This window comes from Lynx rufus, unplaced genomic scaffold, assembly GCF_022079265.1.
Source record: "Lynx rufus isolate CCGP_SWC_20201006 ecotype Redwood Valley unplaced genomic scaffold, mLynRuf1.p SCAF_25, whole genome shotgun sequence".
Classification (NCBI taxonomy): Eukaryota; Metazoa; Chordata; class Mammalia; order Carnivora; family Felidae; genus Lynx; species Lynx rufus.
In genome coordinates, this window is record NW_025814840.1 from 8,430,224 (window position 1) to 8,446,206 (window position 15,983).

Sequence of the window (15,983 nt, forward strand, 5' to 3'; positions counted from 1 at the left end):
CAGACTGCTACACTGATGGGTGGGCAGAAAAATTGCACACTTGTTTCAGAGCAGGAAAGTACTTTGGGACTCAATAAACCTAACTCAAGTTGTCCTGGGTATGCCAGACTCTTTCTAGGCTCTGTGCCTTTATACATGGAGTCCCCTGGGTCCAGAACACCCTTCCCTCCACTTTTCTTCTAAAAAAAAAAAAAACAAAACAAAAAACTCCATATGTCCTTTAACCTCCAACTTAAATATCATCACTTATGTGAAACTTTTCCTGGTTTTTCCCAAGGAGAAGCAGTCACTTCTGCCTCTGTATTTTATAGCAGTTGCCTCTAATACAGCACTCAGCTTACTCTACTGAGATTGTTTACATAGCCGGCTCCCGGGTGTAGATTTGCACGGTCCAACCGCGAGCCACACGAGGCTATTTAAGTTAAATTAAGTAAAATTAAATCAAGTTAAAACTTCCTTCCTTCAGTCGTGCTGGCCACAGTTCACATATTCAAAAGTGTATTGGCCAGTTCGGATATACGCTATTTCCTTCGATGCAGAAATTCTACGGGACAGCACGTCTAGACTATCAGTTCCACAAGGGTGTTTGTACTCTTTTCTTCATCTCTGTACACACAGGGCTCGGCACCACATCTGACACGTGGAGTAACCCTTATATATATTCGATGAAGGGACATCATAATACTAGGTGATATTGTTAAGTACTGATTATAAGTTGGCCACCGTGTAAATGCCTTACAGAAGCCACTTAATGAAATGTAGTGGCCACAATTACATGTAAGGTAAGCATTACTTGTGTTTCTATTTTACAGATAAGGAAATAAGCCTGGAATTAATTAATAAAACAGTAGCCTAATACGCCAGCAACAACAGTAAGGTTTTATTTCGCAAAGATAAAGCCTGAAAGTGATATGACCTTCGCTTACAAAGGTCACAACGGGAATGGATAATGTGAAAGAATCTATTTCATGAAAGAAATCCTCCAATATTAAACCAGGGCGGTGTGGACACTTCTCAGAACTTCACAGAACTAGTCCTGGCCGAAGCTGTGCATCGAAAAGGACGAAAGAATAAGGACGATTCAGTTAAAACTAACCATATAGTTAGGACAGTCACTCAAGCCCTTGTCAGAGGGGAGAGTTAGACACCTCTTACGTGGTGTAATATTTATTACTCATCTGGCTCAAATAAAAGACAGCTTGTCACAGCAGGTAATATACAGAAGGAATCGGCTACAGTCAAGGGATAAAAGACTAAAAACAGAGTAAAATAAAATGAGGAAGAATGAATGACAATAAATAAATAGGTTTAAAAGCATAAACATAATTACCCTCGGAAAAATCGGGAAGTCTGGGGGTATTCCTTGTTCTCAGTATCTGCTCTATGTTTGGGACTAGATGAATCAGAGTCTTAAGAGCATTGTGGCATTTCTTTGGGTTAGCTCTAGTCTGATTATTTTCTAGGGAACTAGGTTCCCTAGAAAAATATGGCCATCATACCTGTTCCACTGGGCTGTGAGGAGTAAGCTTGACTATTACAAACAAATAAGAGAGCACCTTTTCTCAGTTTTGTAAGGAAGGAAAAATCAATGGTCTGGGTGGATCGGTTCTGTGTTGACAGTGCATAGGAATAAGGTGCCACCGTCTACTTCGATTCCAAGCCTCAGAAGAGACAAATAATTTGCACAAAGAAATACTCTTTCCAGTGGTCACAGAATGCAGCTTTAGCACCAGTCCACAACTTTGCGCTGTTCAACTTTACGCTGACAAAGACTGATCTGATTCTCATCAGACATTGCTATTCAACTGAAAATTGCTGAAAATTTCGATGACTCATCCCATAAGCTCATTAACAATTGCTACTGTTACAGAAGAAAACCGTTCAATAATTCTGGCGCCCTACCCCTTCTTCAAATCCGTATTTGGTCAACTGTGCTTGTTGGCATAAAAAATTACAGGCCAATTCCTCTGACAAATGATTCTAAAAGTCTGTTATAGACCTGCCTGCTTTAATTTGCTGGTGCAGTTGGTGAAAAAAAGCCGGCAAGTCTGATTGGGAGATACTTCAGAAAGTACGCATGGAAGTATGAACATCGCATGCGTCTCATGCAATGTTCAAGGAAAATTCTAATATTAATTATCGGGGCCTTAAAAACTGAAATGGAAGCGAGATCTAACACTTCTTCAGTAAACACCGAGTAGCATTTGAGGCATTGAACACTGTTTCTGGTTCTGCTTTTAATGTATAGCTGGCTTCCTCCTATAGAACGGGAACCGAGACACCATGAGTCCCTATCATGCACTGATGTATTTCGGGTGCCTGTCATGAATGTTCTCACATGAGAATCTTAACAATAGTGTAAGATAAAGGGACGCCCGGGTGGCTCGGCCGGTTAAACATCTGATTGCAGCTCAGGTCATGATCTTGGTTTGTGAGTTCAAACTCCAAGTGGGGCTGTGGGCTGACAGCTCAGAGCCTGGAGCTGCTTGGGATTCTGTGTCTCCCTCTCTCTCTGCCCCTCCCCTGCTCACACTCTGTGTCTCTCAGAAATAAATAAACATTTAAAAAACACTGTAAAATAAATATTATTATCCTATTTTTCTGTTTGGCAGGGATAAAATACACTCAGTTATAGACGACATCCCATCCTTCCGTCTGCCTCCTCTGAAGAGCTCAGTATCTGGTCATTAATATTTCTCCTTCTTTTGCTTCCTAAGAGACATGCTAAGACCACACCCTTCCTCCTGGCTTTCTAAGAGGACTATGGGGTACTAGGTCGGAAGTTCTTTTTTTTCACCTGATGATGAAAAAACTGTATTCTGCGTCAAGGTATCTGGAAAACAAAGCTGCATTTGAGGACACATTATGGAGAAGAAATGATCCATATGCAGGGGTACAAAACTCAATCACAGAATTATTTCCAGCGATTACCAGATACTCCATTACCAATGCTTAATTGAAAGTAAAATCTGATTTGCCATGTTAAAAGGCTAGGTTTCATTCTTTTTGATGACTGAGTAGTATTCCATTGTGTGTGTGTGTGTGTGTGTGTGTGTGTGTGCGTGTGTATACCACATCTTTATCCATTCATCAGTCAATGGACATGTGGGCTCTCTCTATTCTTTGGCTATTGTAGATAACGCTGCTATAAACATTGGGGTGGGTGTACCCCTTTGAATCTGGATTTTTGTATCCTTTGGGTAAATACCTACTAGGCAAGTAGTTCTATTTTTAGTTTTTTGAGGAACCTCCACACTGTTCTCCACGGTGGCTGCACCAGTTTGCATTCCCACCAGCAGTGCACGAGGGTTCCCCTTTCTCGCATCCTCACCAACATCAGTTGTTTCTTGTGTTGTTGATTTTAGCCATTCTGACAGGTATGAAGTGATATCTCATCATGGTTTTGATTTGTATTTCCAAAGTGAAATAAGACGGAATTTAAACCAACAAATATAAACACCTATCTGTATATTTTTAAAACACAAATATTGGAAATATCAAATACTGAGGAAGAGCTCTAGCCTTAAGCACATCTCACCTGAAGTCCAACCAGAAGGTCAGTGCATGCCTTTTGTTTTTCCAATCTGTTGAATGAGAAAAAAAAATTACCAATGCTAGATGAATTCTGTGACCAAAAAAAAGAGACACTTTTTGGCTACAACTCCAAAATAACCTGGTCTTCAGAAAACATTTAGGAAAACACTTCAAGGCATTTTTAAGCGACTTCCAAGCATTCTAGCAGTCAAAGAATGGGTTAAGTATTTTTGCATTTGAAAGGAGGAGGGAAGAGAATTCTTCCAGAAAGAGAAACATCAAAAAGAAGAGATTTAAATAGGATACAGAGGAATTGAGGGAAGGCAGAAGCAATGCAGGGAAAGGTTTAGAGGGAACATCTGGGGCCCAGAGTTTACAGTGAGAGAAAGAATAGGGATTTCAGAGCAATTTAGCGATTCAGAAAACTTTTAGGGAAAAGAATGTAAAAAAAAAAAAGGGATTACAAAATTTTTTTAAGTTTATTTATTTATTTTAAGAAAGAGAGAGAGGGACTAGGGAAGGGTCAGAGAGAGAGGGAGAGAATCCCAAGCAGGCTCCGTGCTGTCAGCACAGAGCCCGACGTGGGGCTCGAACTCATGAACTGTGAGATCATAACCTGAGCCGAAACCAAGAGTCAGACACTTAACCTACTGAGCCACCCAGGTGCCCCCCAACGAAAGGGTTTTTAAGAAGTGTTGGTCCAGGTTACAAACCACGTCGTCCTTTGCACTGCTTTGAGGGAGTCGTCAATTTACTATAGACAACCTATCATGTTTCTCTGTCTAGAGACCAGACTTTGGATGGGGAAGCTCGGTGGCATTTGGATTTCACTTATATGAAGAAGCCAAGAATCAGAAAGTTTAATAACATGTCCAGGGCTTAGATCTAGGGAGAAACAGAGCTGGGACGGGATACCAGAGTTACCAAATTCAAGTCTGGTTTTTTTTTTCCCCACTGTACAGTTCAAATTATTGCTCCATCACTCAACCCAGAACAAAAAATTGATGGCCAGCAAGTGGAAAGTTGTCCGACTTTTACTGGATCGCTGAAATGGGAGAAAATCAGGATCTGTCTCACTGCTTCTGGAAAGCAGAGTATGATGTGGACAGGGTGAGAGACTCTGTAGCAAAACGTCCCACGGCCTCTGGAACCCAAACGCCTCGATTCAAACCTTGGCTCCTCTAACACTGTGACCTAGTGCAAGCCACTTAATTTCCCTGTGCCTCTGTTTCCTCATCTATAAAGTAAAAATGTTGAGTTGATCTATTTTCAAATGCTTAAAACAGTGCTTTATGCTGTCCTACACATTCAGTCCTATTTAAATGTTAGCTATTATTTTCCTGCCTTCACTATGTCAGATCGAAGATGTATCAGTTCTTTTCTCTGTGATATGATGCAAATATCTCAAGGACAGTAGGATGCAGAATCACAAACTTGGTCTTTAAGGAAACTGTAAAATTCTCTGACCCAAACCCAAGTGGAAATTCTGCCAAAGGTAGGGAATAAGCCAAGCTTTGGGATGTCTCAGAGAAAGGACACCCGAAGCTGGCGGAGCAGGGACTCCCAGGAGGTGGCCCCCTTAGGAGGTGTGGTCAACATCCTTTGCAAGTGGGCACGAGGGCCAGAGCTGGGGCTTCCTTGGCCTTCTTTGGCCCCACGGAAGAGCAGAGAAGAGATAACTAGAAGAGGAAACACACAGACCCAGGATATTTGCAGGAAGCAGTTCATCAGAGGGGCAAGGAGGAGAGACTGACTTCTGAGGAACCCCAAAGCTCCTCCTGGCCCTGTTTTGGGGAGAAGAAGCATCAGCTACAAAAATCTCCTTTTAATAGTCCCTATCGTATGTGTGTTCCTTGTAATAATTTCACTGGTTTGTGTTTGGCTTTTTGTTCCCTTCCTTGACAAATAAAGCCCAGACACATATAGACAAAGATTAAAAAGGAGAACAAGAAGGAGAAATCAGAAAATACTAGGATGAAAGTAAGACCTCGCATATCCATGGTATGAAATCCACACACGTGAGCTAAACTTACCTATCGCGAGGAATATTGTCTCCATGTCAGAACAGTTGATTTCTGGGGAGAAAGGGGCATCCAAAGAGACAAAGAGGGGCACCTGGGTGGTCAGCTCGTTCAGCGTTCGACTTCAGTTTGGGTCACGATCTCAGGGTCTGTCAGTTCAAGCCCCACATAAGGCTCTTGGCTCAGAGTCGGCTTGAGATTCTCTCTCCACAACGCCTCTCTGTCTCTCTCTCTCTTTGAAAAATAAACACTTTAAAAAAAGAGACAAAGAAGTGCTACATATAATGGTAAAAGTACCCAACCCACCATGTAGATAGATAGTAACATCAGAGCTCACAGAGCAAGTGTGTATAAGCATGTTAAAAATTTCCCTGCGTAAGACCGGTCAAGTTCACAAAATGTGACAAAGAGAAGAACAGAATAATTTGATAAGAGAGATTATGCGCTCACACACATTCACATACGCTCTATAAATCACATTCTTTCCAATTGCTTATAGAACCGTGACAATAATAGACCATACGTTAAGCTATAAATGACATCAATGAATTCCAGAAGGTAGAAATAGGACAGAAAGCATGCTATGCTCATAATAAAATAAAACTAAAACATAATAACAAAGCTAGGGGGAAAAAAGCATATCACCCCAAAATAGAAAAAGAAATCCTCTACTTTCTGACACAGGATATCTAGAATACAAAGCTAATGAATATATGACAGCGCCTATGGGTTGTAACTATAGCTGTTGCACAGAGAGAGGAAAGAGTGCTGGGGAATTCAGATACTTGGAGGGGAGGGGAATGTTATCTCTTACCCCTGCAACAAAAGAAATTCCAGATGGTCTAAAGAGTTCAATGTATGTCAATAAAATGGGGATGGCTACAAAAGAAAGGCAAATGAGGGATGAAAGAAGATCTTACAGCTGACCAACACTCTCACTGAGGACAGATAGAAAAGAGATGAAGCAGTAGAAACCGTTTGCTTGAAGGCACCTGATAGCCGTCAAGCAGCCACAACCTACGAAGACAAAATCGCATAGAAAGAGGCAACACTAAGAGATGAGCCACCTAGCGGCATCCACGTTTCCCTCTCCGTTTGCTACCAAGAGGGGTCCGGGAGGCAGGCAGAAGCCTGGGGCCACCAACAGGAGACCGAGGAAGCCCCAAAGCTTTTGGCTGACGCCTTAGGTTGGCTGGACAAGAATCAGAGACCTTGGGTGCTACGGGATCCTCTGAGAAGGAAAGGCTGGAGAGCCGAGCCCAGGGCTGTACTGCCTTCCTGCTCAAGACGCTGGCCAAGCTTCAAGACAATCTGGATGTCACCTGTGGGAAGGTTAAGAAGTGAAGGAGAAACCCTCTGAAAAACAGAGAGGTGGCTGGGCAGTTTCCATGTTTTGACAAGACACCTGGAATGTGGGATCCAGCAGCAGGAAGTGACGTCAGGGACTTTGTGTTAGGAAACTGGAGGCTCACAGTGTGGGAGCAGGGTCCCCGAGTCATGAGGAATGAGCCCCCCTGCCTGCCTGGTGCTTAAAATCGGGGGTTAAGACGTAGCCACGGTGTCCTGATTATTTAGGGTCTTTGTCCTAGTGGCCAGTTGTGGTGGTTAATTTTATTTATCAACTGGGTGAGGTTACGTTGCCCAGTTGTTCGGCCAAACACCAGTCTCGATGGTGCTGTGAAGGTATTTCGTGGATGTGACTAATATTTGCAATCAGTTGACTCAGTGGAGGAGATTGCCCTCGATAATGGTGATGCCGTTTATCCAGTGAGCTGAATACCCAGAGCAAAAGTCTGAGGTTTCCTGGGGAAGGAATTTCGCCTCAAGACTGAGTTTCTATCTGAGTTTCCAGCCTGCTTGTCTCATCTATGGATTTCAAACTCAAAACTACAACCTCAACTCTTGTCTGAGTTTTAATCTGCCCCCCTCTGAAGATTTCAGACTTGCCAGGCCACACAAGGGTGTAAGCCAATTCCTCGAAATCTCTCTCTCTCTCTCTCTCTCTCTCTACACACACACACACACACACACACACACACGGTTCTGTTTCTCTGAAGAATCCTGGCTCATAAACCCAGTCATCAATCCTAACAGGGCCCAAATACGTCTAAATCCTTAGGGTGCACCGACAACAGGACGTCACTGTGCGAAACCCAATACTTCACCTGTCATTTGGGAGCGCGCTGGAGGTAAGTTTGCTGAATGGAAATCGAAAATGCCACAATTTCAGTACGAGGCTCTTCTCAGCTGTGGTTAGATAAACTTAGTAAATTTAAAATTGAGTTCTTTACCCAATCCATTGCTTCCTGCCATTAAAAGACCAGCTGTGGACTCCAGTGCACAGTCGCTTCAGCAGCTGTAATACCATAATGGTTATTTTCGGACCGGATTGCTTATATTCTAGTCTCATTTATAAACCGTTTTCTAACATCTCAGTTTGTATTAAGGACGACATTCAGTTTTGTTAGTGCTGTAGCCCACAGAACATATCGCAGGGAGAGATTTGATTTATGCTGAAAAGTCTTTAATTACTACATAAGGCCTGACCACAGAGTGTAGAAATTAAGCTTGAACTTGACAGCCGAATTCCCATGTAAATCACGAATAATATTAAAGCTGCAAATGGGTCGATGTTTCTTTACTGAGTCAATATGTAAAACGTGTTTGGAAGGCATCCATGTTTTGTTTTCAGCACCCCTTCATCTGTCTTTGTCCCTAGTATACAAGAATATAATTCACCGCAAGACCCCTTTGGACCTCTGCTCCTTCTGTCATTCCTCTCCTTTCCTGTCCTTCCTCCCACTGTCCCCCCACCACCGGCCTCTCTCAGCCTCTTTCATCTTCAATATGTGAGATGCATCCTCCTTAATAGCACTTTCAAAACAATTAAAATGGAAGCCATCTGTATTTCAAACAACATACTTCATTATGAGCAGAAAGACTATGTCCGAAAGACTGTTTAGGAAATGAAAGTTAGCTAAGATATGTTCTAATTAATATGCTACTTTCACAGTTAGGATGAGAGCTAGGGCTCTGGCCAGAATGTAAGCTCCCACGAGAGTTATTGCTTACTATTTAATGTATATTTGAATTTACCCTGTCATTCAAATACAACCTGATCATGAACTTTAATGACTGGATAACAAATGTCTTTACATTGATCAACATTAACATATCATTCTAGAACATTCTATATGCCAGGCAATGCACATTACATTTGTAATATGACAATCATAATCCCTTTATGAATGAGGAGACAGCCCCAATATGAGGTAGGAGGAACCGGTACATATGGAAAGACAACAAGGCTTGAGGAAATATTGTGGTCTTTTAATTGGGTAAATATTTCCAAATTCATGCAAGAGAAAGGGAACAGCCTTGAAGGGATGATGCAAATAGGAACTATCTGAACTCATAAGAGAGGCACATAATGTTGCTCCGAGAAGACGGCAGCTCTAAGCCTGGACAGGTAGGACAGGTTCTGAGGTTGGGGGTTGTAGTTTGAGCACTGGGTGTTGGATGGAAACCAATTCGACAACAAATTTCATTAAAAAAAAAAAGCACCAGTAAAGCTGTAGTGGAAAACCAAGGAATAGGAAATGAAGGAGAGAGGAGCCCATTCTCCCAGACGACTCTTTCTAAAAGCCTTCCCCTCGCTGGCTGGATCTGACCCTTCAAGGTGTCTGGATGTCACTGACCTTCCAATCCAAATGACCCACCTTCCCTTTGCCCCCACCGATCTTTGTCCTGCGACACCACGTATGTGAGCCATAGCGCTCACCATAGCATGAAATTATTATTTCCGTATCTTCGCTGGACTGGAAGCTTGGGGAGGGCAATAATCTTGTTAATCTTGCTCCTCAGAGCACTACCTAGCACGTCATTGTTGAGCAGATAAATGATTAATGAATGTTGGAATGATGAATCCATGAATGATGGGTTAATTGGTTGACTGAATAAATGAAAAACTGAAAGAACCAATGTGCTTCCCAGAAGAAGCAATAGACCCTAAAGGATGAGCTTGGCAGGTGGGAAGATTTGTATTCCAATTTGGGCTCCACCCCAGACCCCCGTGTGTGGCCGAGGGACTTAGCATCTCTGATCCTCCACTGCTTCATTTATAAATTGGGTAACATGGCCGACCTTTGGAGCTCCTGGGTGGCTCATCTGGTTGAGCATCCAACTCCTGATTTCGACTGGGGTCATGATCGCGTGGTTCGGGGGATCGGGCCCCCCATCAGGCTCTGCACTGACAGCATGGAGCCTGGTTGGGATCCTCTCTCTGCCCCTCTCCGCCCCTCCCCACCCTCCTATGTCCTACCCTTTTCAGTGGCTGTGAAGATAAAGAAGATATCACATGTGAAGTGAGTACCATAGCACCTGTGTTAGTTACCTAGGGCTGGGTAACAAATTACCCTGGAACATATCAGCTGGAAACAAGAGTATGTATTATCTCACCAGTTCTGTGGGTCAGGAGTCTGGGAGCAGCTAGGCTGGGTCTGTCACAATCCTGCAACCAAAGTGTCAGCTCAGCTACAGTCATCCCCAGGATTTGCTCCCATGCTCTCATAGGAGCCTCTCTGGGTGCTGTCTCCTAGTGTGGCAGCTGGCTTCCCCCAGAATGAGCAATCCAAGAGGCATCAAGAAAGAAAGTTGAAAACAAGTGACAGTCTTCTCATAACACAATCTCAGAAGTGACATCTCCTTGCTGTAACCATACTCTGTTTGTTGCAAGTAAGTTATTGGTTCCTGCTTACACTCAAGAAGAAGAGATTACAGAGGAGGCAGGGGTCAATGGGGCCATCTTAGAAGTCTGTCACCACAGAACCCGAGTGTGGTAAGAGTAACATAGCTAACATTTAACATGGTTTCCTGTTGTGTATTTGATCTTAGTTCTCACACAGTACTGTGAGGGAGGTAGAATAGTCAGCCTCATTGAGTGGATGAGGAAACTGAGGTAAGGAGAGGTCAAGTAAGTCTAGGAAAGCCCCACAGTTAGCATGTAGCATCCTTAGTCTTCAAACAAGTTCATCTGAACCCATGGCCTTTTTTTAAAAACTTTTTAATGTATATTTATTTTTGAGAGAGACAGAGACAGAGACAGAGCAGGGGAGGAGCAGAGAGAGAGGGAGACCCAGAATCCGAAGCAGGCTTCCGGCTCCGAGCTGTCAGCACAGAGCCCGACACAGGTCTCGAACTCACGAACTGCGAGATCATGACCTGAGCTGAAGTCGGATGCTCAGCCAACTGCCCCTGAACCTATGGTCTTAACCTCAGTGCTAAACTTCCTCTGACAGACGAGTTTAATAAACGCTAGGTGTTGTCATTAAACGCAAGGACAGCAAGTGGTAGACAATACTCAAAGAGCGGAATTGGAGGAAGAACTCAGGAGATGGGTAGCTTGATTCACGAAATGGAGACAGAAGCTGAAGTTTCACATCCAGGAAAAAACACAGCAGTTTCCCGTGAGTGGAGCCCAGTGAGGATGGCCATCGAGAGAGCATGCGGGAGGTTAAAAGTCACGGGTCAGGCTCAGAAAAGGAAAAGTCTTGCTAAAGTATCAGAGCCTTACAACGAGGGACAGCATCTGAGGCAAGGACGCCTGGGCCGGAGCCATAGAGCCTTCAACATTTGCCACAATACAAAACATATGCTGTGATTTTTTTTTTCTAACACGGAGGCTTTCAAGGGTAAAAAATTTTGGCCTGGAACTCCCAGACTAAGTTATTGGTTTTGGCCCGAGAAAAAAAAAAAAGAGCATTTACTGAAATGACATGCACCCTTTCATCTATCTCCCTATATTTTAAAATATTGGTTTAAACATGATCCACGACTCGAGGGCCGAGCTTGCATCACATCCCTGGAAATGAAGTAATGACTCTCCATGTGACATCTGGCAAACTGTCCCGGCACTCCAGGCCTTGGGAACACTTGTTATGCTTCCAGCAAAAACAAGTTGTTAAAGGATGAAGGAGCAGTCTCTCTCTTCTAAACTAAACATGTGGTCAGAACATGTGGTCAGAGGACAGGAAACAGCAGAGAAAGGTAATTTGATTTGGACTCGTGCTTGCTCGTTACATCCAAATAGAGAGTCACAAAGGAAGCCACAGCTGGGGTTCAGATAATCAGCCGATAGTACTGACAGAGCCATAACAGTGTGTCGTTGAATTCTCCAAGGAAAGAAAGAGAGAGAGAGAAAGACAGAGAGAGAGAGAGAGAGAGAGGAGTTCTTGATCACTCTCTAACTCTGGGCCAGAATATGGAGTGCCGAAGTACGAATAACACGTAATAAGCTCTTTTATTCACAATGTGTGACTCACTTTAAGAAATGCAGTGTGAGGTTTTTAAACTGGAGAATGAACTATTTGGATCATGACTTTGTCGCATTCATAAGTGTTGTTTAATTTAGGAAAGGATTCTGTTAAGCCATCAGAGTTTTTATTCCTCAGAAGTTTGCTAAGAATCATGGCATTGTAAGGTTCAGGAGGCCAGAGTAGATCCGGGAAGGGCTGACTGGGGACAGGACCAGGGAAAGAGCTCACCTTGCCTCTAGGAAATAAAGTTTGACTTGATCACACTACTGATCGGTCAGAAATAAGGTTGGGACAAGGACCAGGCTGGCTGCAAAATGGAATTTGCTTATAATGGTTGTGGTTTGGAAGAGAGTAGGACAAGCATATCCTCTTTCAGGAGTCCTTACGTTATATTTATCGCATTTCCCTCATCCTAGAGAAATCTGAATGAAGCTCTTTCTACCTGAAGAGAATCTGACGCAAAGTTCTTGTAAGGGGGTAGGATCTCTGAGGTGTTGAGAACCACGGAATTCTATTATTTTCTTTGAGTACTAGGACATCACAAGTTCACACTTCACCAGCTCAGTCCACATACAACATCCAAATACACACTCTTCGAGGGGAGAGTCCAGTCTACGCCATATTTGCACTTCCTGCTCTGCCCAAGGTGCTGGGTGAGCTGCCGTGAACGTTGAATGGGAACCCCTAGCATATCAACCCCAAGGGCTTAGAGCCTGATACCTCCCCGCTCCACTTCTCACCACCCGAGTATATCATCCCCAAAAACAGCAGTCAAAAGCACGCAAGGAAGGCTTCTTTGGAGTCCTAACTGACTCATGGAAGCATATATCCATTAATTAACTGATGGACTTGCTTATGGAGCACCTTCATGTTGGGCACTGTCCTAGGTTCTAAGGATCAAAAGATAAACAAGACACAATACCTTTCCCAAAATGGCTTGTTTTTTTGATACACTAAAAGCATGATTCAATTTAGAAACCTTCTGTTTATAATGCACTTACCGGAAACATGTGTTGACTACAGCTGTGTACATCTAGAGTCAAACGAGCAAACCGACAAGAAAGCATTCAAAGTGTATCACGTATCCATATAGGATGGATTTGCCATCTTGGCAAATGAAGTATAACACACATACGTGAACAGCCATGGCACAGCCAAAACTACAAATACAGACACTGCTTAACAAAGTCTCTGACACTGAAGACTGGGGCTCTGGATCTATTTTCTGACTTGCCGTTGAGCAAGTCGTCTGTAAAATGGACGAATAAAAATTGCCCCACATTATTGTAGTCTCCACACTTAGCCTATAGCAAAATGATAAATCCTTCTTTTTGTTGCAGTTGTGGGTTGTTTTGTTGTTGTTGTTGTTTTGAAAGAGAGAGAGAAGGAGAATGAGCAGGAGAGGGCCTGAGAGGGGTGGGGGGACAGAGGACCCGAAGTGGGCTCTGTGCTGACAGCAGAGAGCCCGATGTGGGGCTCGAACCCACAAACTGCAAGATCACGACCTGAGCCAAAGTCGACATTTAACCAAGTGAACCGCCCAGGTGCCCCCAATACTTCTCAAATAGATTAACTGAGTAAATACGGATCTCATCTGTGTTATTAAATGTGTTCTCATTCTCTCAGAATACAAAGAGCCCTAAGAGATCATCCTTCGTAAGGATGCATGTGAAATCACTCATGTACTCAACAAATAGGTGGCGAGACCGTGCCCTGTCCTGGGCACTACAGAGCCGGTGGTGAACAGACTGACTCCCTCTGGAGTGAGGCCAGTTATAAGTTTATTCCAGGAATCTAGGTAAGATTTTTTTAAAAAGATTTTATTTTCAAGTAATCGCCACACCTAACGTGGGGCTCGAACTCACAACCCAGAACTCGAACTCACACTACTCCACCGACTGAGCCAACCAGGTGCCCCTCTAGGTAATATTTTTAAGAGACTTCAAATAATATATGGTCGAGCCTTGGGCCTGTTTCATCATCTTACCTCACGAGTGGGGAATGATCCTATTTTCATCTATAATAATTTTGCTTCTCCCTTCCTTCCAATCCTCTTGGTATCTTCTACATTATTTTTTGGTCAAGCCATCGGCATTAGAGTAATCCTTTTCAGGAATGATATTTCAATATATTTTACAAACAGTACAGCTTTAGCAACAAGCTGATATGGGCCACAGGACTAAAGCCCAGTCCTGGACGTAATCTCTTGAGACCCTGGACTGTGAGGAGAGGCTGGGAAGGGTCATGGGTGGGGGCTGCAAATAGCAGAGTGATGGAAGGGGTTGAGGCTCAGGACAGTGTCTATGCACCAAAGCTGTCAACTGGGATTTCAACAAGGCCACAGATGCTAAATAAAGCACTTGCATACCCAGTGTCTGGCTACCACAGAGCTCCAAGCAATGCTAAGCTTTAGGAACGTTTCCTCTGCTTCCACAATACTCTGCGAAATTAAACCGGTTATCTGTATAACCCATATTTCAAAGTGGCCATGTGTAGACTTGTACATAAGCTCTTGATTTTTGTTAAAATGGCAACTTCTGGTTTGCGTCATACCTAAAACTGGGTAGAAATTAAAGACCTTTGCTGTTTCCCATTCTCCATTGGAAAGAGTGGTTTCAGCCTCTGACGTCTGCTTTCATAGTGGTTACACCCAAGGACCTAGTCATGAGGATTGCCCAAAATGGCAAGAAGCTGCCATTTCAGTCACTGTTGTATCTTGTTTACATAGACTGTTATTTGTTTAATAGAATAGCCTGGATTGCTTCTGGTTGTTTGGGGTTAGAACAGAGACTTAAGGAGAGCAAATCAGCTTGTTTATCTTTAGTTCAAAACAAGAGAAGAGGCTAACCTTACTATAAAGCACTGGGGGATCCTGGATTGCCTCAAGGGTTCAGGTGAAGGACGCTGCGGAAGGTGGCTGTTCCTGAGACTGAGTGAAAAGACAGGGTCAAAGGCAGGAAGGCCTCTTGGTGAGGATATATAGCCCAGTGGGCGTGCCTGCTCTTTCGATAGTTTGAGGAAAAGTCCCCTGAGCACTCAACTGAGAAAGACCAGGAGGACAAGAAATCATTCCAAAGAAAAATAATGTAGAAAACAATCCTGTTTCATTTGGACCTCTGGTTTTTGCTCTGGATTAAGGGCCAATTATAGTATTAATTCATTAAACACAATGAAAAGGGATTCTTTTAATTTTTAATTGTAAAAATTTCTAATTAAGTTTATTTATTTATTTATTTAGAGAGAAAGAGAGAGAGAGAGAGAGTGTGAGAGCTAGAGCAAGAGAAGGGAGGGGGAGGGGCAGAGAGAGAGGGAGAGAGAAAGGATCCCAAGCAGGCTCTGCTCCAACAGCACATACCCCAACGTGGGGCTCAGACTCATGAACCGTGAGATCATGACCTGAGCCGAAATCACAAGTTAGATGCTTAACCGACTGAGCCACCCCGGTGGCTTAGAATGTAACAGACCATCTTAGAATGTAACAGACCATCAGTGGCCTCAGCACCGTCTCCCCACTTTCTAGCATCATACCTATCACGAAGGAAGCACCCAGAGGAAAAAAGAATTCTTGAATGAATTATGACAAATTCATAAATACAGCCTAAAAATAGAGAGTCTAAATGTCGACTTCCTACACTATGACATTCCCATGGAGCGGCTTCAATTTCCTGGGCAGTTTCACAACAAAAGTTAATTGGCTTTGTCAAGTGTGCTCTCTCACCCCATGGCCACTTTCACAACACACCATTTATTAGCAGATGAGAGTTATATAGCGATAAGTAAGCAAAACACTCAGATTCATTCATTTCTCTTCCGGCAAGCATGCATCATGTCAAACGCGGTGTTGGGGGCCCAGCGTACAACTGAACAAGAAAGAATCGGCTCGTGGCCTGGAAGAGCATACCTTCTGTTGCTCAGATTGTGGAAAGGGCCAGACTGCAAGGCGGAGTGATTCTCTCTAGCTTACTATTATCTCTGATTACTACGTGCCGTGGATAGTCGCTGCCTCCAGCTGAAAACTACAGAGGTTAAGGTCTCCTGCGTGCACGTGGCAGTCAGCACATCTGAAACCTCTAGGAAGCCCGTCTTCTCTTCTTCCTAGAACCAGCATCACTTC